We start from the raw sequence: 23,497 nt of genomic DNA on the forward strand, positions 1-23,497 counted from the left end.
CCATCACTGACCTAGGTTATTACCCGAATGCTCATTTTTCTCAAAGAACAGCTATGTAATAAAACAAACTATCAAATTTAAGTCATACAAATACCTCTATCTACTACTATTTACTACTTAAATTTGCTAATGGAATACCAATGAGGTTAATGTATACATTTGGAGTTTGTAAACTTATTGTAGGAATCCTCCCAATCTCAATGCAACCTTGGCAAACCCATTCACACAAAAAATCTGTTTACCAGAAGGTAAGGTAACACTGATAAGGTAAGTAAGGTAAGGTAAGTCTCCATCAGCTTTCTGATTCCCTGTGCCAACCCACACCTGCCACCAGGGTGGATAAAAATCAATGATTTCTTAAAAAAAATAAAAAAAATCAGATTTTTTCTATTTAAATTGGATTTTTTTTAAATAAAATGCTTTTTGAGGAAAATATATTACCATCCAAAGGTTATTCCATCATGAAATAAAGATTAGTTTTTTAATTATGTAGAATAAGGCTGTATATGTTTAATTTTTTTGGTAAATAAATTCCATTAATCCATTCACAATGTCATGCTCCTCCAGAGGTTTTTGTAAGATTATTGGGCAGTTTCTCTGCCTAGAAGATATTATCACAGATGCAGTTCTCAAAACTGAATTTGACTCAGCAGAGATCACATGCCTCTTCTTCACAGCAAAAATGTTATAATATGAACAGAGTTGAGAAAAAGACCTTAATCCTATTGTTCTACAAACCTATGAATACAGAATCAACCCCTTCAGTGCTAAGTTTCAAGAAGTTCAGTGAATAGAATAGAAACAATATTTTTCTGATTGTTTGGAGTGGAATAGATCTGCACAAGAAGAAAGTGAAACTAAGTGTGAGGAGGAAGGGACAAGCAGACAAGCAGTACAAAATGAAAGTGAAATTTTCTGAGCACAATACTGCACAGCCACAGACAGACAAGTCTTTGGATCTTTTTGTGTGTATGACCTGAGGTTTATCACATTCTTTCCTTGGAGGAAAAAACCTATAATGGCAGCAGGCCGTAAAAGAGACCCAGTTTGGCAATACTTTAATGAAGTTCCTTTACCTATCGGTAAGGCAGGCATGCGTGCAAACTGCAAACACTGCAACAAAGAAATGCAAGGCCTGGTGGCCCAAATGAGGCAACATCATGAGAAGTGCTGTGATGTAGATGACCAAAGAAACACATTTGAACAGGCAGGATCTTCAGGTTGGTAAACATTTTTATTGAATCATATTTCTAAAGACTGCCTTGAACTGTCATGTTTGAGCAAAATTATATTTCTTATTATTATTGCATGTTACTGTCATTTGGTACAGTTATGAAGAAAAGCAAATATTCCTTTTGGGGCAGTGGTGTGTACAATAAGCAGAAATTGTATAAACAATAAAATAACAGCATTGACTTTTTTGTTTAGGGGAATTCATGGATTCTGGAAACTATCCACCTTCAAGATCACCATCCTCCGGTTCTACAGTTTCAGAGTTATCCATCCAGGATAGTGCATCATTATCATCATCATCATCATCATCATCATCATCATCATCATCATCAGACACCCACAGCCACATATCACTATCACCTAAAAGAAAGAAAAAACCCTTCCCTCCTGGAACCACCATAGATAAGTTTGTGATAAAGACTAGCAGATTAGAAAAAAGAGTTAATTGATGAAAAAATTGCCCAGTTTGTTTATGCAACAAACTCTTCTTTCCGTCTGACTGAGAACCCACATTTCATTAATATGGTTCAGTCACTGAGACCAGGATACAGTCCACCCAGCAGAGCAGAGCAGATGTTGCAGGGAAAGTGCTGGATAAAGTGTATGACAGAGAAATGGAGCAATGTGCAACAGCTCTGGAGGGTAGAATTGTTAACCTAAGTATTGATGGGTGGAGTAATGTCCACAATGATCCTATTGTATGTGCTTGTATAACAACAGAAGAAGGGAAAGTCTTCCTTGCACAAACAATTGATACGTCAGGAAATGCACACACAGCAGAATATGTACAAGAAGTGACAGTAAAAGCTATAACAACATGTGAACAAAAATTCAAATGTCTAGTACGCAGTTTGGTCACAGACAATGCTGCAAATGTATCCAAGATGAGAAGAAATTTAGAAGAGCAGGAAGGGAATACAAAGCTAATAACATATGGTTGCAGTGCTCATTTGCTGCACCTCTTAGCCAAAGACTTAAGTGTTCCAGAAATAAAGACTAATGTTGTTGAAATTGCTAAATACTTCCGTAACAATCATTTTACTGCAGCAGCTCTGAAAAGGATGGGTGGAACCAAGCTAACGCTCCCACAAGATGTTAGATGGAACTCTGTGGTGGACTGTTTTGAGCAGTATATCAAGAACTGGCCTATTCTGATGACAGTTTGTGAAGAAAATCGAGATAAAATAGATGGCACTGTCACGGCCAAATCCTCAACATTGGGCTTAAGAGAAATGTTGAACATATGCTGAGCATCCTGAAACCCATCTCTGAAGCTTTAAACAAAATACAGAAAAATAGCTGTTTTATTGCTGATGCTGTTGAAATTTGGAAGGAACTGAGTGAACACTTAAAAACAGAACTACACATGGACAGAATTAAATTACAAGCATTAAAAAAATGAATGGGACAAGTACTATCTCCAGCTTATTTTTTGGCAAATATTGTCAATATCCAGTATCAGGGTCAAAACTTAAGTGCTGAGGAAGAGGAGTTAGCTATGACATGTGTATCCAGCAATCATCCATCTGTAATGCCAACTATAATAAACTTCAAAGCTAAGGGGAAACCATTCAAGAAATATATGTTTGCTGAAGATATTTTAAAGAAAGTCACACCAGTGAACTGGTGGAAGTCACTTAAGCACTTGGATTTAGAGACTGTTCAAGTAATGATTTCACTTTTAACAGCAGTAGCTTCTTCTGCAGGCATTGAAAGAATATTCTCTTCCTTTGGACTCATTCATTCTAAATTGAGAAATCGTTTGGGACCCGATAAAGCAGGAAAACTTGTTTTTCTTTTCCAGATTATGAACAAAGAAGAAGATGAAGATGACGAGTGAGCTACAGAGGACAGTATTTAAGTTTTTCATGTGTAGGCTGGGCTGACAGTCCAAGTTTCTTAAAATATATATATATATATATTGTTTAGCCAAATTAGTTAACAAACATGGATGTTTATTTAAGCAAATAACATATGCTGTAATGTTATTGTTTCAGTTGAATAAATCTATTTAAATTGTTATTATTAAGGTAATGATTATTTTTCTACTTCCTAAGTACAACAGAAAAGTTGTCCAAATATGAATATTAACCTATTAAACTGGGGATAAAAAAACTAATATGAAAAGTTGTTATTCTAAAAATCTTCATCTACTTGCATATTAAAGTTATACCAGCAAGAATTAGTCTTTATGTAGAAAACTATGATTTAAATCAAATCCACCCTGCCTGCCACCCCTTCCTATTCCATCTTATTTTTGAGCAGGTGGGCATATTCCATACAGGACCCTGGAGTGCATCATCTCTCCCCCCTCCCCCCGCCCATGAATGCTGTGTAAATCTGGCTGCTTTAAAGCATCAAGGTGATATAGTAAATTAAATGGTAGAATCTTACAGGTAGGAAAAATAAACACTATGTAGAAGTTAAAAAGCAAAGCTTGTCATTTCAAGATCTAAAACCACAACTTCCCATTCACAATAACCTCTGATTTGATGCTCTGGCCTAATTGGTTAAAACTATGTGAGTTACACGGTCATTCCATGCACTTAGTTAAATGTTATAACTTGGCATATAGAATACTTCAGCATCACAGTGGAGACATAAAAATGGGAAGGAGTAGAGTAGTATAATCCATAAACTGAATTATATTTCATCCTCCAATAATTATAGGATATGAATTGTCCAATCACCCATACCCAGTAGGTAAATCAGCAGAAGGAGTGGCCAGATGATATTCATAGTAATCATGTTTGCAAGTTGATTTGCACTATCTGAGGTTTTATTGTAGCCTGAAAAAAGACACATGGAAAAGAGAGCCAATGCAATTTTGAGTACCCACCCTCCCTTTTTTCACAAGTGTCAATTAACATTTACACTGTTACATTTAAGAAAAGTTGTGATAGCATCTTATGCAATACCAAGCCTTAATTGTTGCAGTGAGGGGGAGGTTGTAAAAAAAAAAAAATCATTTAAGAACTCTCTGATTTTAAAGGTTCTGAAGTATATTACACTAAAGCAGAGAAAGACTCAAAAGTTATCAGCATAGCGAATTTACTGAAATAAGGACAGAAATTCTTCTTTAGAATAATGCAACATTACAAATGGCTGTTGTTTATGTATCTCTACTATTTGTTTCAACCCAAAGCATTATTGTGAGCAGAGATTTGCTGCACTGGGTAAGACCCAAATCTAATCTGAATATGATGCAACAGGAAGGATATCAATCAATAAAAAATTATTATATTTCTTCCATTAACAGGATTATTACATGATGAAATGTATTAAATAGGACAGGGCTCCCCAACCCCTGGGCCAACACCAGTCTGCAGGCCACCAGGAACCAGACCCCGCAAGTGAATGAAGCCCTATCCACACATGCGCGAGAACTGGGCAGCACACGAAACCACGCCCCCTTTGGTCCGCAGAAAAAAACACTCTCCATGAAACCAGTTTCCTGTGCCCAAGAATTTGTTTTGCAGAAGTAGGAAGTGATAACAAACGGTTTTATAGCTTCAAAAATCTGGAAATCAGAGGATTAAAGGCATGCTGAAAAATGTCAGTTTTATGAAAAATTCTAACCAGAAGTATGTTTTAAGAAAATGCTTATTATATATCATTTGTTTACTGCCATACAAATATTGAACACATTCTTGCAAGCTCATATATATTTAATAGAACAGTGTACGCTTCAAGTATTATGCAGAGATGCTTCAGATCTTGCACAAGCACAGCACATTTCTATCCTTTCCCCCTTCCCACCTTCCATAAAGACCTGAAAAAAAGAAGGGATGCTTCAGTGAAGAACACAGGGGTATCGAAAGCACTTCTTCCAAATTATTTTCAAATAATATACAACTCTCAATATTTACCTAATATCTTTATAATGGCTGCTTTCTTTACAGACATGTACTCTTTAGAATAGAGTTCAATGAGCAAAATAAGAATCTTGATATTTCTAGTTAGAAATGAATATGCAAATCTCCAATTGTAAAATGTAATCGAGAGCTGTCAGTCTCTGGAGTGGCGTGAACACTGCACTCATCATAATTTAAATGTCTTGGATATTATTTTGGCAATGATGACTTTGCCAGAAAGAAAAGCAGATTGGATCAGCTAGGAAAAAATCCATTATTTCCTCTAGCTAAATCTTATACTCCTCCACTTGGCAAGCCTGGTGTTATATCAATACCTTTTTAACTCCACTAACAGAATACAGGCTGATGATTTCTTATACGTTGTGTTTGCTCCCAATTTATTCATATGATTTGGGGTTTTCTTCTTGGGGGCACATAGCCCCACTGAATTGTTCCTTCAGTGCTCTACTCATTCCCTTTCCCAAAAGGCAGAGAACAAGGCATCTGCCATGTGCTTGCAGCTCACTTTCATCATTCTGCGCCAAGCATCTGACAGAGAAAGAAAAAAGGAGGAGGCTGAACCACTGAACTGCAACAAAATGGAATGGCGTGGGGACTTTTACGGAAAAGAAAATATCAAGGAAAGTTGGTATCTGGCTTACAATGGAAGAGTGGAACAGGGCCAGCATGTAATGTTACCAATCTCTCCTTTGGGTTTATTCAAAAGGGAAGTAGGTGAAATAGCTTATATACTTCAGTGGACTGATCCACGTCTAGCACTGACCCTGTGTGTGAACTATAGGCCATTATGGTTTCTTTCAGGCATTTTTATAGGAGTTTTTTTGGAAATATGGGACAAAAATCTGGCAAGACTGGAGGCTAAAACATACAATAAACGGTTGTAGGAACTGGGCATGGCTAGTCTAATGAAGAGAAGGACCAGGGGAGACATGATAGCAGAGTTCCAATATTTGAGGGGCTGCCACAAGGAAGGGGTCAAGCTATTCTCCAAAGCACCCAAAGGCCAGACAAGGAACAATGGATGGAAACTGAACAAGGAGAGGCTCAACCTGGAAATAAGGAGAAATTTTCTGACAGTGAGAGCAATCAACCAATGGAACAGCTTGCCTTCAGAAGTTGTGGGAGCTTCATCACCGGAAGCTTTCAAGAAGACACTGGACTGCCATCTGTCAAAAATGGTGTAGGGTCTGCCTATAAGTTTGCTTCATATTCTTGATATTCAAACCCTCATTATTTGTAGTTTTCAAGGAGAAAAGGATGCTGCTTGAGATAACATTTGCATGCTTCTCTTGCTCTGATATGGGGAAAAATAAATTGAGCACAGTGTTTGTAAAAACAGCAACCTCGGCTACTTTTACATATTGTGGAGAGTCAACTGCTACAGGTAGTCCTCGAGTTAGGACCACAATTGAGCCCAAAATTTGTGTTACTAAGTGAAACCTTTGTTAAGTGAGCTTGTCCCATTTTACGAATTTTCTTGCCACAGTTGTTAAGTGAATCATTGCATTTGTTAAGTTAGTAAAACGGTTGTTAAGTGAATCTGGCTTCCCCACTGACTTTGCTTGTCAGAAGGTTGCAAAAGGGGATCGCATGACCGCAGGACATAGCAACCGTCATAAATATGAACCATTTGCCAAGCATATGAATTTTGATCACATGACCATGAGGATGCTGCAACGGTTGTAAGTGTGAAAAACGGTCATAAGTCAGTTTTTTCAGGGCCGTTGTTAACTGTGAACTAAATGAACTGTTGTAAGTCGAAGACTACGGTCAACTGTAATAGGAAGTGGGAATGACTTTGCAAAACAGACGAAAGAGCTGCAGCCCAGATAATGGTTTGGTAAGTGAAATCTGAGTCTGAAGAGAGGTGAGGATGGAGACAATGCCACAGAAGGAACCTTCTCTAGTTTTTAGGGAAGTAAAAGGGAGAGGAGAGGTATTTTCAGATTTGCAAGATTCTGTTACTGTAACCTTACAATAAATGTAATGTTAGAACTCATAGTTGTTGCTTCTTGTCTGGACTATTTATGGAATATTCTGATTCAGATGCCACAATAACACAGCATGTTTTAGGTATAAGGTAATTTACTTTGGAGGGAGGGTGATCTCTCCGTCCCCTTTCTCAATACAAACTATCACAGGACAACCCAAAGGACTAACAAAAAATAAAAGAGTTTGGTTTACAAAGTGCAGAGAGAGTAGAAACTAGGCAGAATTGGTAAAAGAAGAGAGGATCAAATGCCTGATATGCCTGTCCAAGCCAATAATTACTGCTTTGTCTGTCCAAACCTTAGGTAGTCACACTAATTAAGAGGGCATCTTCAGAAATTGAATCCTCTCTTTCCCATATGAAGCTGAATCCAAACAAAAAGGGTGAAAATAAGGTTCCACAGCTTCAAACTTTTTTGTAGTATTTTTATCCAACATTCCTATCTCATGTTGCAACGCCCTTTTGGTTTAGCTTGAAAAGCCATAATCTTCTGTACTATGTGCTCTAGGCTAGGCCACCTTATTTGGCTGACCAGTGCTGTGATGTCTTCATGAAAGGCAACCACATCCAAACAATGAGCAGTTTGTTGAGACAAGCCATCACGCACAATCTTTTAGGCACAGTTTCAAAATATCTGCCTCTCTTCTTGATCATTCAAGGGTATCATATGTAATTTTTTAAAAAATGCTGTCTTTTTAAGTGTGCAAATTAAGGTTATTTTAGATTACCTTATAAGGTGCTTCCAACAGATAATATGATCAACATTCAAAAGTATCCATAACTACTATAAAGTAATGCTAGAATAACATGCCTATAAAAGTAGAACTGTTAACATGCCATCCAGAAAGAGAGTGTTAAAATGGTTTAAAACTGTTTGTATAATAAAACCTACCCGCTGAAAAATTAAAGCAGTTTATGAAGCATCACAGTTATACAAATTAACACGGTGAATAAAATATAGAGTAATATATGTAGCTGCGAACATCGCAACCAATTATGCAGTACTTCTTACATTTATAAAATGTTGAAATGATGTTCAATAAGGAATATGCCTGGATTGTTACATGTCTCTCTGTACAGTAATTGTATCATTATATTTCAACCACAAAAGCTGCTTCAAGTTATTAAACTTCAAACACATTTACAAATTTAAATATCTTACCATTCTACCCAGCATATAAATTACATGAAAAGACTAGCAAAAGTAGACAAATGTCTCATTATGTACTGTGAGATAGAAGCAGATCCTTAAAATCAGAAACTTCCAAGCTGAGTGTGAACATAGCCTAAATTCCCAGGACCTTTTGAGCAAAGCTTTTGCTTGGTTCTAACATTAGTTCTGTTCATCACTGTGCATTTGCTATAACATTATTTTTTGAGTCTTAAGGCTTGCAGGTTATTTATCATTTGAACTTTGAAAAGCAATTCTAAAAGGATAAAAAAGTGTAAAATTAAGAATATGAGAACAATTGTCTAAGAAATAAAGAATGGCACAAATACAGTGCATCTGACATCTCTAGAAAGTCAAGGAAAAAAAATAACCATCCAACTGAAGCAAAGAAGAATTCAAATCTACCTTCCTTTGCAAAAGTTTCTATCACTGGAATGCTACCACAGAGAACACCCTGTCCCAAATTTGTAATCAGGAATCATACAAAAAACAGGTTTTTGGATTATGCTGGTATTAAACAAGTTAGGACTTTTTAGTAAAGATCAGTAACAGGTCTTTTGCCAAAAATAAAAAACAAGGCAAAGCGGTTGATACAGTATTTTATAATATGGCCAAGGAGTGCATCTGAAAGCAATTCAGTGCTGGCCAGTTGAAGTTTCCAAGCACTCCTAGAAGACATATCTAGATTGAATTGCTGGTACCTAAATGGAAGATAAATTTTAAAAAATGATCACAGAATTTATCTAGTTATAGACCCATTTTTCATTTCCATAGTTCTCTCAAAAAATGGCAAAAACCCTCAAATTAATCCTGAGTGTAACTGGCAAAGACAACTTAGTGCCTTACCTACAAACTTTAAGAGCCATGCTAAGTGAGGCTTATGGGAAGCACAGAACGAAACACTAGAAAGGTTCCAGATTGCATATCTGCTTTAGTGGCCTCTCACAACAAAATTAGAGGCATTTTCTGGGAAATGTCTGAAGAGCTCTTATGCTTCCCTAGCCACATAGGAATTTTGCCCTTGCAAAAACCCAGTCAGGTTTATGACCATATCACCATATCAAGGACTGAAGTGATGTACCATCTTCAAAAGTTCAAGATGCTCCAATTTGTTACCTCAATGAAAATGATAATAAGGCCTGATACTCTGTATGAGCTCTGAAATGCTGGCTCCTTTAATTAAAATCTGTTTTGTTCAAATACAGCATGGCGCAGGAAATCTATAACTAGAGGAGGAAATAACTTCCACATGAAGGGACAATGAGAATATCTATTTAGGAAAACTCAGGTGAACTGTAAACACACACAGAGAAGTGTTTTAATGAAAATTCACTAGCCAGTCACAGTATCAATGAGGATCCACAATTCTGAACAATTACATGATAGCATTTAATAAGCCCTTCATTACAGATATATTTTTCTTTCAGATATGAAGAATGGCTAACATATGAACTCAAGAAGCATAATGTTTAGGACGGTCACATAAAAAATGCATATAGGCCCTGCTGGCTTTCACAAGGACCTGAAAACATATCTCCCTCCCTGGGCCAGAGCGCTGCATAAACCAATATAGAAATGCAAAACTTGCCATAGCTGGCATCAGATGTTCTGTGTTTGGTTGTATGAATTGTATTTACGCTTCCAACTAATTCTAAAGTATCCAGAGTTACTAGCAAAAGTTGGATGCCATAAACATCATACAAATAAATAAATTTAAATAAACAAAAAAGAAAGATGGCACACTTCAGAATACAAAGTATCCCATCTATAAATATTTATAATCAATGAAATGAGTAAGCAGGGCTGGCACCAGTTTTACCACAATATGTTTTGACTAGTCTTGAAGAAAAATTATTTTTTGCTCCAAGCTTTACTTTCCATTACCTTCAACTACCATTTTTCTTATTCTAATAGCAGTCAAAATATCAAATACCAACTTCTGGCTTAATTTACTTCATGTTTTAAGATACTTATAATTTTCAAAACACTGAAAGAAAAATAATAAAATAAATGTGTTTTTACCACTAGTGGAAAAATGTATTTTGTCTTTTGGATTCCGTCTTTTCAGATGCACTTCGCCACCCGTGTTTCTCTTTTGTGGTATCTGGGCTAAAAACTGTAATCCCAAACATGCATTCTTAGTTTAAACAAATCTCATTAGATGAGGATTTTTCTGAAGGACCTACAGATCAGACAGCAAGTCTCTGCTAGCTTTAAAATTTTTCCCAAAACAGCCATGAACTGGGTCAAATAGTCTTCCAACTTTTCTCATACTGGAATATTTATGTATGTCATTTAACTCTCTGAGTTAAGTTGTAAAATGTTCCAGGCCACTGGGACAGTTGCTGCTTAAGGATACTAAATAGCATGACAAGTTATTCTGATTTTAAACATTGTAATTAACCCTTAAATGGACATATTTTCAAAATTAGCCAATAATAACCTGGTATCACAGTATCCAATTTTCTGCTATCTCCCAATATTCCATTGGCTACGGAAAAGGTCACTTTCAAAAATTAGGTCTACAAATGTTTTTAATGTTTATCTGAAATTTCTGAATCTTCCCACAAATAAGGAGAAATGTTTAAAATGATACTTCTAAGAACAACTTGGAGATGGCAAATTTAATACATTTGAAATTTAATAATTGAGAAGAAAGGGGCTGCATTTTTACTATACACAATCCAACAACAACTTGGACTTTGAAAGTTGTTTCAGACCATCAGCTCCCAATGCTGCTGAGAGGGTGAAATTCCATCTGTTTCCATTGGTCCATCCAGCTCAAAGTCATCAGGCACGGCCAGGACCACCCAGGAGGAAAGGCCAAATATGGGCAGTCCACAGCCAGCCGGTCGCTTCCTAGCTCCATTATGCAGCCAACATTCATGCTACTCAAAGTTGAAGATTAAAGAACACCAAATTGTCATTCTGTGATTTTTCACCTTGCTTTGCTTCCCAGAGGTGCAAAATTTGTAAAACTTAATACGACAATCTGCTCCCCGCATTCAAGAGAAGAAGAAAAAAGAAATTAAAAAATGTGGCCCTTTTGATTATGACAGCCTCTGATGCATTTCGTTCAGCCCTTGGAGGATAAAAATCAATTTAAAGATCATGAACAGAAGAACAGACACCTACCCCATGCTTTTAACCATGGTTTGTTGGATAAACCATTACTAGCTGAGTTAATAAACTGTATGTACAAACCACAATGCTTGGTGTTATGTATCATGACAATTTAATAGGAAACATCACACATTTGCCCGGTGTGGTATGTAAAATGTGCCTTATGTTTCATACAACTTTCTCCAGGCTTACTGCAGATGCTATGGCTGTCCTGAATTTGGACCATCGTTGTTTACAAATTTGCATTACCACTGCCCTTCCCAAAGAGATAATACCATGCATGCATGGTAGACATCACACTCGCATGCAGAAGATACATATCAGTAGATTCTCCTTACATACCTGCATGCAAATGTCTCTTTCAAATGTTAAAATAAAACTGATGGTTATGCAATGGGATCTAAAGATTATTCCTTTTTTGCAGTGCATGCAGACATTTAGAGAAAAGATCAATAGAATAGGGATGGAGAGAGATGAAACAAGCTAAGGAAGTCTACTATCCATGCAAGACAGACAAAATGACATTTAGAAAGCATGAGGGGGAGGATATTTGTGTTTTTCCTTTTTTAAAAAAAGGACAATTTGCTGTAAAAAAAAGGACATGCAAAACAAGTGGGTAGGGCTGGCCTGAATGCCTACTGACCTGATCTTCCCACTCACCCTGGCAGACTGTGGTAATAGAGAAATCATAAAACATTATTGTCAAAAATAGTTGTATGTACCCTAAATAGCAAACAAACCTAGTGCCCTTGTGATACACAATTGGAAGGCAGCCAATCAGTGAACACTGGACCATGTTCTGCTATTCCAACAATCTGGTTTAGAGATGAATAAGATTTTGCATGCTTATCCATTTGAGAGACAGGCTAAAGAAAGCTCATGATTGTTTGACTCAGTGGAGGGAAAGGGTAAAGGTTACGCTGTGAAAATGTACTATATGAAGCTTTTGATTCACTTTATTTTCAGTAAAATTTTGTGATCTTCCCACCATTCAATATTTTTCTTTCCCCAGAGAGATGGGAAAGAGTCAGTGAAAAATGCTATTATGTTGAAAGCATTTGTATTTCCCAAATAAGTACATAGAAGTTTTGGTTTTTTTTTTTTATTTTACAAATATATATACTGACGTCTCCTTTTTAAAACACATACCAAAACTAATTTAACTTGCAACAAATAGAAAAAACAAGACGATTCTAAACAGATTTTGAATTAGCTGACAAGCATTACTACGTTGACTTTCTGTTTTGTCAGCCTTTAAATCAATGTTTTTCAAACCTGGCATCTCCTAGCTAGTAAATAGCAATAGCAATAGCACTCAGACTTATATACCGCTTCACAGTGCTTCTAAACAGTTTACAGACTCGAACTGCCCAACTGCTGACAGCCGGCAGTCAGCAGAAGTCGCCTGCAGTACTGCATTCTAACCACTGCACCACCACAGCTCAAATGGCGCTGGTGATTCAGCACATGTAATACCACTAGTCCCTGAGCCACATGGATTGTCAGTGTGCATCTGAGTATTTATCTATCTATCTATCTATCTATCTATCTATCTATCTATCTATCTATCTATCATCTATCTATCAAATTTATATACCGCCCTATTCCTGGGGGACTCAGGGTGGTGAACAGCCAAGATAAAATACAGATAATACAAACATTAAAAGTCCATTAAAATTATTAAATATTTTGGCCGAAAACAAATTTAAAACACCCAATTTGTAAAACAGATTAAATGATTTAAAAATTTAAAAGGGAGAGTTAGGCCAGGCCAGCCTGCTGAAATAAAAATGTTTTCAGAGCACGACGAAACGTGCGCAGATCCGGGATCCTCTGTATCTCCGGGGGAAGCTTGTTCCAGGTGGTAGGTGCCCCCACAGAGAAGGCTCTCCCCCTGGGGGCCACCAGTCGACACTGTTTGGCCGACGGCACCCTGAGAAGCCCCTCTCTATGGGAGCGTACTGGTCGGTGAGAGGCTATTGGTAGCAGAAGGCGGTCTCGTAAATAGCCCGGTCCGATGCCATGGAGCGCTCTAAAGGTGGTAACCAAAACCTTGAAGCGCACCCGGAGCCAGTGCAGCTTGCACAGGAGGGGGGTCACATGGGAGCTCCACCGGGAGCCAGTGCAGCTCGCGCAGGAGGGGGGTCACATGGGAGCGCCACACTGCTCCCATAACCACCCATGCGGCTGCATTCTGGACCAGCTGGAGCCTCCGGGTGCTCCTCAAGGGGAGCCCCATGTAGAGAGCATTGCAGTAGTCTAGGCAGGAAGTAACAAGAGCATGAATGACCGTATTTAACGAGTCCCGATCCAGAAAGGGATGCAACTGGCGAATCAGGCGGACCTGATAAAAAGTCCCCCTGGCCACAGCCATCAAGTGCTCTTCCAAAGACAGCTGTGAGTCCAGGAGGACACCCAGGTTGCGAGCCCTCTCCATGGGGGCCAATGACTCACCCCCAATAGTCAGTGATGGCACCAACTGACTATATCGGGATGTCGGAAACCACAGCCACTCGGTCTTGGATGGGTTGAGCCTGAGTCTGTTTCTCCCCATCCAGATCCGCACAGCCTCCAGGCACTGGGACATCACTTCAAGGGCATCATTGGGGTGGTCTGGGTGGAGATGTACAGCTGAGTGTCATCAGCGTGCTGGTGGTACTTCACCCCGAAACCACGGATGATCTCACCCAGCGGCTTCACATAAATGTTGAACAGAAGGGGTGAGAGAACCGACCCTTGTGGCACCCCACATACAAGAGGCCATCACAAATGGCCTAATGGGCTGGTCCTTCACAAGTTCTCCATATATAAAGCAAGGAGTATTAATAAATCAGTTCTAAGTAACAGTGTTAATTATTGAGAAGTTGTTTAAAGAAAGAAACTGAATTATGAACAGCTGAGCAGAATTAAGACTGACTGCAGAGATTAGAGTAAGAAGTTAGAAAGGACCAGGATTGTGTTCTCTCATACTAAAAGGACCTCCAGAATGGGGAACTTCTATGTAGCTCACTTTTACAAAATTGAAGAAGTACCTATATCACAAATGCACTGTAAATAGAGTGTCATTATTCAGTATCCAAGCAAACTTTTAAAAATGATGTAAATACCAGCTGACTTTACACCCACATATATATCTGATTTTTGGCTCATATAAACATTCTCCTTTCCCTCCCTATCTCACTGCTAAGAGTTCTAAAATCAACTTTACATAATACATATGCCAAAAATCTAAGGCATGGGCAAAATGTATTTCTTTATCCCAACTACTTCATCAATCTTTCTTTAGAAAAGAAAAGCGATATTTGTCTTTAGACAGAACTCTTAACAGTCTATATGAGAACTTAAATGAGCCAAGATCACTTACTACAAAGGAAGGTGTTTTGTTAAAGGTAGCAAGTATTGCTTATCTGCACAGAGACTTTAGCAGGATGTACAAATCTGATGCAATTCACACACAAAGATGTCTATGGAGCAGCTGGTAGAATCTTAAGACAGTTTTGATGATAGTTCTGAAGGAAGAATACTACACTGTACTATCTCCTTTCCACCCATTTCCCATAGCTGAAATGTTAATACTGAAGCCAAAATGCAAAAAACTCCCGTAGTTATGTGCCTTATCTTGTGTGGGTTTGAGAAACAAGAGAATTCAGTTAAGATGCTGAACCATTACTAATAAGATAAAAACTAAACAAACATATCAAAGTACTGCTTAGTACTTTGACATGTTTGTTCTTTAATCTTATATTCTCTCTTGCCACAAACGAGTTACCTGCAGCTGCTTTATAAATATTTATTTCAATTTAATTCCATCTTATGTAAGTTTCATTAATACAAAATACACATAAACGGTACAAATGCACGTGGACAAACAATACAGGTATTTCCTCAGAGACTGTTCAAAGTTATGACAGACCTTCCCGGAGCTAATTACAACCCAGTTTCAAAGATCTAATGGCTGTCCCTCCCAAGTCATGTGACTGAATTTTGGGGGCGTGGCAACTGGCCAACATTTACAGCCCCTTGGAGTGTCCTGCAGTCAGCTGACTACACATTATGACTTCTTTTCTCTCTTTCCAGGAACTGGTGTTTACTTCCCACTGGCTAAAATAGGTTCACTTAATGACTGAAGCAGTGATGGGATTCAAGTAATTTAACAACCGGTTCTCTGCCCTAATGATTTCTTCCAACAACCAGTTTGCCAAACTGCTCAGAAAGTTAACAACCGGTTCTCCCGAAGTGGTGCGAACTGGCTGAATCCCACCACTGGACTGAAGCATTCACTTAACGGCCATTACAACAAGGTTATAAAATTGGGCATGATCATCTCATAGTCTGCTTAAGACTGGAATAGCCATAATTCAATTACAGTCATATGTTGAGGACTACCTGCATTGACTGCAATGCAATTTTGAAAGCAAGTTATCAGACAATTTTATATCTTTCATACACTCCACAACATGAATAGACTCAACAGGACTCTCATGTAAGTGTTTCTCTTTCCCATTTAGTCAGGGTTACGCCCTTTGCACCTGCAGAATGACGTGTAAGGTTATTGTCAATATATCTTACAATTCATATATGCATAGATGCATTCTGGATAAGAAATAATCCATTTGCATGCCATTTTCTTCCTCTATTGAAAGGGGCCTCAGTTCTGTCATAAAAATATGACAGAAATAAAATATGTATATCAACTTGTAACCCTGATATCACTGGTAGACCAAGGATCATGTGAACAGACAATATTAGTCTTGATCTGCTTCTCAGTTACTTAGGGATTTCTTAATTTCATATTTTATCATTTGCATTAACAAAACTTTAGGGTGACTGACTAATAGCATGCAGTTTCTTTCCTTTGGCACATTGGCCCCCTTCAGATGTCCATTCATAGTTTGGCGCTTGAATTGTTCTATAATAGCCACAGGAAGCAAAATATGGGAAGCATGGTGATCATTTCTCTCTGATTCTGCAGGCACCTTCTTTATTAAAGGGAATGAAAATAGGTATGTTCTTACCTGATTCTTATGAAAACAGAGTCTAGTACATGTAGCATGGAATTCTTAAGGTTGCATTCTGATTCTCATGTAGTTTGATTTCCCTTTATTTAACTGGATACCTTTACCAGGGAGGCTGTCATTCCATTTTGATCATTTGACACAAAAATGCCTCAATTTCAATTATTCTAACATACCATTGTATGTTTCCATGTGGATTGAGTGTGGTTAAAACATTATTTGCCCATCAACCCCTCTCAATTGTTCATACATAAAAATTCCTCTGATAGAAACCTACTTCAATGAAGGGTTCTCTCTAGGATTCGTAGTCCATTGGGAAGACTGATAATTTCCACTGATATCATCATGAAGAACTAGCAATTGATCCTAAATTCTAAACAGATGAATTCACCTTAAAACATAAACCCATTATTTAAATCTACTGTTCTCTTTTTTTATTTAAGATTACCACAAACCTCTACTGCATCATACAGGATTCCCTAGTCATCATTTTTCCCTTTCAAGATCACATCCCAAGCCATATACAAATTGAGTTGGGCCCAAATGGCCATTCTCACATGTGACAGAGGAATTGAAGAATAATTTTGCTGAATTTCTCAAGGGCAAGACTTGTGCCTATAAAGATGTCTCTACTTTTAAATCTGTTCCATCTAAGTCCATCAAATCATATGCCATGTCCCTCATAGCTCCTCCACCTTGACATTTTAAAAGTTCTTGGAAAGAAGCTATAAACCAAAACGTTTTTGGCCAAACAGAATGAAAAGGGGACAGGGGGAACAAGTTATTTTTGCTGCCAGGCAGGGGTGAAATGCTCCCGATTCAGACCAGTAGCAATGGTGGCGGGTGGTTCGGAGAACTGGTAGCAAAAATCCCTGCCCCCCATACCCAGCTGAGCTGCGCAATCATCAGAGGCTTTTTTTTAATTTTTAAAAGCATTTTTTCTACAACAATTCTATTACAAAATTGGTAGGGAGTGTAAACACGCACAGCAGAATGGAACAAGCACTTACAAAACCTGGATAAGTGCATCACTGGATAGTCTAGCAGGGTTCTGGCAGGGATCCAAATGTAAGTAGCTGTGATGTGTATGCGAGGGTTAATTACTGTCCAAATGGGGTCATAGGGTCCAAAAGCTGTGGTGCAAGGCTCTTGCCCTCAACATGTGGTGTGCTTTCTAGGGCTAGATAGCTGTTGGGAATTCACTCTGGCTGGTTAAACCAGAAGGAGGGTTGAGGTTTTCTGCAGCTGTTTCTATGGAGAACACATGCCAATAAAATGGGGCAGGGGGAGGCAACAAGGGTGGTTTTCTCAAAAGTAGGGTGCAGATTTCCAGGACTATATGTGGCCCAGCAGGCTTGTGTTTTTCATTGAAGGAAATGGCTTTGAAGTTAGATGTTTGTTTCCACTGAAAAAATAATAATAATTTGGGAGTGGAGTCGAGGTTCCACTCCTGTATTATTTTGTTTGCTCCGTAGATTGAAATGTGATGACTGAGGTTAAATGGTATGTTGATTCTTGCCCAACCTTAGTCCCAATCAAACCATTGGTTTAGGTCAGGGGAGGGATCCTTGAAGTTTGTCATTTGGAGGAATTGCTGTGCTACAAACTTCACAAAGTCTTGTATAACTATATAAACCCAAAACAACTAATCAGCTTAACTTGCTTGCCTGTGAGAAGGGACACTACCATGAATGCAACTTCTGTCTTTAATTTGCCATCCCAACAATTACTGTTGTTTCCCCTTCCTCTCATGTTAACCCTCTTGGGTTCCTTCACCACTTCCCATTGTTCACAGTCCTAGTCTAATTTGCCCACTCTATCCTCTTAATTCATTCAGACCTAGTTCTAGATCTTCAATGTGCGTACTTTCCCTCTCCATCCTACAGAATTATACTGCTTCCTGCTTTATTCTATGTGAGCTCATCAGCTCTCCTCAGAGTCATCTCCTCTAGCCTCCTGAACTATGGGATCAATCTCTTCCTCATTTTTTTTTAAATCACAGGAGCAAAGGTTTTGTCAAAACAAAATAAGGACCTTTATTTCATATGAAAGTAACTGGGTTCTAAGAAGCCCAGAGTTTTCTATGGAATAAAAATGGCAAGCTCTCCTAAAAACCATTTTCCTCAGTTTTGAATAAAAATAAAATAAATCATTGTTTTGTTGGCAGTGAAGAGATACCTGTAAGTCTGCCTGCCTTATGTCACTTACACATTACTGCAGGACATATAAATAAGAGGGGCTATTATATGTAGTTTCTACTATAGCAACTAATTACTCTTTCAAGTGACTTTTAATTATATTCAGCTATGTCTCCTTACTTTCCTCAATACACCTGCTTATAAGTTTACATAAGCCATGATTTGCCTAGCACAAAAGGCATTAACTCAAATTTGTAACTCCTCTGGTTATTTTCTCTAGAACAAATCAATGGACCCCAGATGTTTTCATTTGCATCTATAAATTTGCATTTATCACCTTTCAAATTATAAAGTATACAGTCTTTTTAATAGAAACAATATGCCTTTGAATACTCTTGTGAATAAATTTATTTCTCAGATTAAAAAACTTAGTTCCAAATTCCACAAATTTATAGTACCAAATAATTCAGAAATCATGTTCAGCCAAATGCGTGATTTCTGAATCTATAATCTTATATTTCGGATATAAATATAGTGCTTCAAATTATGTAATTTCCCAAAGAATGATTTTTAGCATTACATAACTTTTTTTCCAGGGAATGGAGAAGAACATCCCTTTCCTTTGGTTGTATAGAACACCTCAAGAGCAAGGTATATAGAAATTGGAAAGTTAATTTCTATATGCCTTGTTAAAAAGAAAAATGTGAACTAAGCTGAAGAGGCAAATTGTTATCTTAGACATGTGCTTCTTTAAAAAATTAAAATTGAATTCCCGAAACTTTATATAATATCTATAATAGCCATTATTATTTGATGGGTTTCTCTTGTAGTATTTTTTTTTATAATTGAAAAACAGCAGTTCAAACACCAGAAGTGATCAACATCATCTAATTAATATAGTCAACCTGACTGACTAAGTGACTACTTGCTACTCTATGTATAATGTATCAGCCTTTCTCACTATATATCATAGGATATATATTTCTGATACATTTTATATGATGCAATAGATCTGAGATTAAATAACTTATTTTGTATTAGAAACTATAGAAACAAGAAACAGTGTTTCAGACTCATTCCCAATGCAGTTATGATACAAAGTCCAGTACATAATACAAAACGAGCCACATGTAAGAACATTTTTAAAGGTACATCAATTCTGCCAACTGGATTTTAAGTGGTGTTTTGTGTTCACTTACATTCACTAAAGCCTATAGACTTCAGCAGGAAGAATTGCACTGAGCTAGATGCAGAATTAAACATGTATAACCTTTACAAAAGCAACAGTATTATATAAGACTATAAAATTACTTCAAGAATAAAATCTTACACAGGACAGTTTATAGGATTTGTTGAATTCAATGTTGATAATAAATTTCATCACATGAGTAAGTCTATAGTACCTAATGACAATTTCTGCTTTAATCTAGTGAAAAAAATGTAGTTGTAAGCTTTTCTTTTCTAAAATACTCCATGTATCAACTAAATAATTTATCTCTCAGTGGAAAAGATCTAATCATTTTAACATGTGCCTAAATCACAGCAAATAAGTACTTCTACCAAAGAACATGAAAGCAGTTCATTAAAAATGAATCTAAAATCAGAATTTTTTTTTCCTTCAGGCTTTATAAAGATCAATTAAACAATACAGAATGTATAGGTAACAAAGTTCCTTCCTGAAGGTATATATAGCATATGGTATTCAATCTTGACTGGGACTAATTGTACAGAATTTATGAGGAAAAAAGTAGGGATCAACAATATAATAACTGAGCAACAACTAAGTTTCAGTTCAAGATGCATAAAATTTATACTGTAAAAGAATGGAGGAATTTCCTTACTTGTAATCTGAAATTTTTCTGAATGGCATGTGTCCAAACCATCTAAAATATTCAGAAAAAAATGACAATATGCACAGACTGGAGAAAGGAGATGAGGAAGCAGGGTGCTTCAAAGTCAAAGCAGATATAACTATTATCACAGGATTTTTTTCCCTTTTCTGCAGCAATGGTAACCACTGAATGAACACTGGGAAGAACTTATGTAAAGCACCAACAATTTACCAACAATTCCTAAATTTAAAAGCATGCTTCAACTCAGAATGGTCCTAAGGGAAGCAGGGCTGAAAACCATTTGAAAAGTTTATTATTGTCATCCCTGAAGAAGCTATAATTGCCAGAAATTGGCCCAGAAATTTAAATCTGCCGTCTCAATAACCTACCTACCCAATTGAGATAGGAAATATTTCCCCTAAAAGGATGCTTTAAAATCTCCATGATGAAACAGGTGCTTTCTTTTAAACAATACCAATCTAGATCATCAGATTTCCTCTCAGAAAAGAAAATTAGGACTGATAAACAAAAAAACCCCCAGATTTTGACAGAGTAATATGGAGAAAGTGAGACACTTTCAGTTAAAGTTGGCAAATGGTTTAATATTTATGCATTTGTTCATACAGCAAGTCAAATATTAACTACTCCTAACACAAAACCTGTGGGCTACCAATAACTTTAATATTCTTTTACTGCATAGAACATGTTTACTCATCAAGAAGCTAACTGGCTGAAGAAAGTTATCTTACTATTTTTTGACAAGTGTAAATAAACTAAGAGGCTGTTTAACATGTATTTAACATGCGGGTGGGGAGGGGAGGCGTATATTTTGAGAAGGCTTAATTAGAAGAGACATCTGTCTCCAGCAGGATAAGTTCTCTGGCACGAAGGGAAGTTGTACCTGGCTTAAACAAACGAATCTCAACACAGCACTCCCCACCGCAACCCAAACAACCGTCCACAACACTTCTGCGAAATGAATTAATACGATAAATCGTGACGATTTAACGTGGAGGGCTGGGACCCACCGGCGCAAAAACCATTTGTAGGATCGCCCAACTCGCCACATTTCTATAGGCAAGGCCAGCCTGCAAGCGCCACCACACATCTATCTCGCCACACCTTGGCCAGCCCCGACGCCTAACCCATGTTGGGAAATGTTACATACGTGTTAAGAGGCGAAAGGAAGAATGAAAGAAGAAAGGGGCATCCGCAAAAATCAGGGCTTGAGAAAGCCTGGCTTGCTGTCCAGAACCCCTCAACCCTGGTTTATTCCTGTTAAGCAGCTGTTTACACACTACTCCAATTCAACGAGTCCGTCCAAGAAAGTCTCTCAGGAGTCATACTAGCCTGATAAAGAGGTGCCAAGAGGGAGGAAGAGAAGAAGAAAATAACTGATGTAAAGAGAGTGAGAAAGTGGCGTGTAGGGAATGCCGGAATGTCCCCCGAGGTCCACCCGCACCAGCTGCGCCTTCCATCCAGTTCCCTCTTACCAGGCTCCTTGGGCTGCGCGCTCCTCCTTTCTCTCGCTCGCACCACCGGACCTTTGCGTGGGATCGCCGGCGACGGACGACTCTGCTCGGGGGAGGGGGGCGGGGGGGGGCGGTGCTGCTCTCTCGCAGGAACGACCGCTCCGCTTCGGCGCCGGCGAGGCAGCAAAACGAAGGGACCCAGCGGGAAGGGCGAGAAGCAGCAGCCCGAGAGGAAGCAAAGCTGCGGAGTCACACAGCAGGAGGAGGAGGAGGAGGAGGGGAGGGAGGAAGCCGAGAGAAAAAGAGGGAGAGAGAGAGAGAGAGAAGTTTTCAAGGCAGCAGCGAAAGCGCCTCTGGTGCCTCTGAAGGGCCGCGCTCAGTGCCCCATCGGCGCGCGCGCGCCGCTCACCGCCCCGGGGCCCCTCGGGAAGCGCTCCTAAGCGGCACAACCTCCGCGCAGGTTTACGGTCGCCGCAGAAAGAAGCTGCGCTCAAAGCCGCTGCCAGGGCAGAATGGATAGGAGGCGGGAACCAAACCCGCCCGGGAAAGGGGTGGCCGCTCAGAGACAGGACTCCAAACTTCTGCCCGGCCCACGCTTTCCCGTTTCTCACCTGGCCGCCGGTCTCTTTTGCCAGAGCGGGCGTCTCACCGCCTGGAGGAAAAGGAAACCTTCCTCTCTCAAAAGCAACCGGACTCGGCCGGGAAGGGCTTAGCGCCTCCCGCAGCAGCGCCGCATTTGGTATATCCCGCTACACACACACACACCCCACCCCACACATACACATACACACACACTTACACAAGCCGCACGCTGCTTTGCCTAAAAGCAGCCAGGAAGTTACCAGGAAGTCCTGAACTAACAAAGTGCGCTCTTTGTCGCTTAGCTGGCTGAGGGAGCAGAGTTTGCCTCTGTCGTCTGTGGAAAATCAAATCGCTGGGGGCGGGGTGGGGGGAGAGAGAAGCGGCCGGGAGGAACGGGGAGGCTCGCCCCACACACGCCTTTGAATATAATGCACTCCTGGCACTTTCCCTCGCTGACCGTGCAAACGGAAACGCTGCCCCGAGCGCAACGGTGGCGATTCTGGGGAGGATCGTCTATATTCCCACCTACTCGTGTAAAATGATTTCCTCACCCGATCGGGTTGGTCTCCGGTCTTTTCTTTCGTGCGCCTTTCGGGGCTTCGCGTTTTGTTTCCCGCGAACTACTGGGTTTGTTTCCTCGCTGTTTACACGGTCGCCGGAGAGCCTTGCAAAGGAAAAATCCCCCTCTCATTCCCCAGGGCGCTGGGGTTCGTCTCTAGTTCAGAAGGGAAGCAACCTTAACGCGGGTCCTTCGCTTTCCCGAAAAGAGCGAAGGCTCCTTTCACAAGACACAGGGCTAAGCTTTTGGGAATGTGACCTGAGGCTTAGCCATCCTAAGTCGCTGATGAGACTCTGACCTGAAAATACTGGCCATTCAAGGCAGGGCAACTCCTTCTGAATACAGGGTGGAAATAGAAATCCAGACCAGGTTTTTTTTAAAAAAATGGGTGCTGGGAGAACTGGGGGGGGGGTCCATAAGGTGGTGGTGGGGAGTTGTGCAAATGCAACCAATTTTCTGTCACTATTTGACTTTTGATCAGGGGTCTGGGAATTTTTAAAAAAATTA

At 39.1% G+C, this 23,497-nt stretch overlaps 1 protein-coding gene across 7 annotated transcripts in view; it reads right to left on the minus strand.

The window, feature by feature from the left end:
* The window catches only part of HPCAL1 (hippocalcin like 1), a 105,899-nt gene extending 82,781 nt beyond the window's left edge, over positions 1 to 23,118 (minus strand). Inside the window, exons 1-2 of one of the 7 annotated variants that reach the window (XM_087882399.1) lie at positions 22,649 to 22,760; positions 21,871 to 22,090 (exon numbers count right to left, since the gene is read on the minus strand). The gene's annotated coding sequence lies outside the window, so the exon portion shown is untranslated. The other 6 variants (XM_034432086.3, XM_034432085.3, XM_087882401.1 and 3 more) reach the window with 6 other exon arrangements.
* Positions 23,119 to 23,497: the final 379 nt, after the last annotated feature.

The sequence above is a fragment of the Pantherophis guttatus genome, chromosome 1 (assembly GCF_059756535.1).
Source record: "Pantherophis guttatus breed Tessera chromosome 1, ASM5975653v1, whole genome shotgun sequence".
Taxonomy (NCBI): Eukaryota; Metazoa; Chordata; class Lepidosauria; order Squamata; family Colubridae; genus Pantherophis; species Pantherophis guttatus.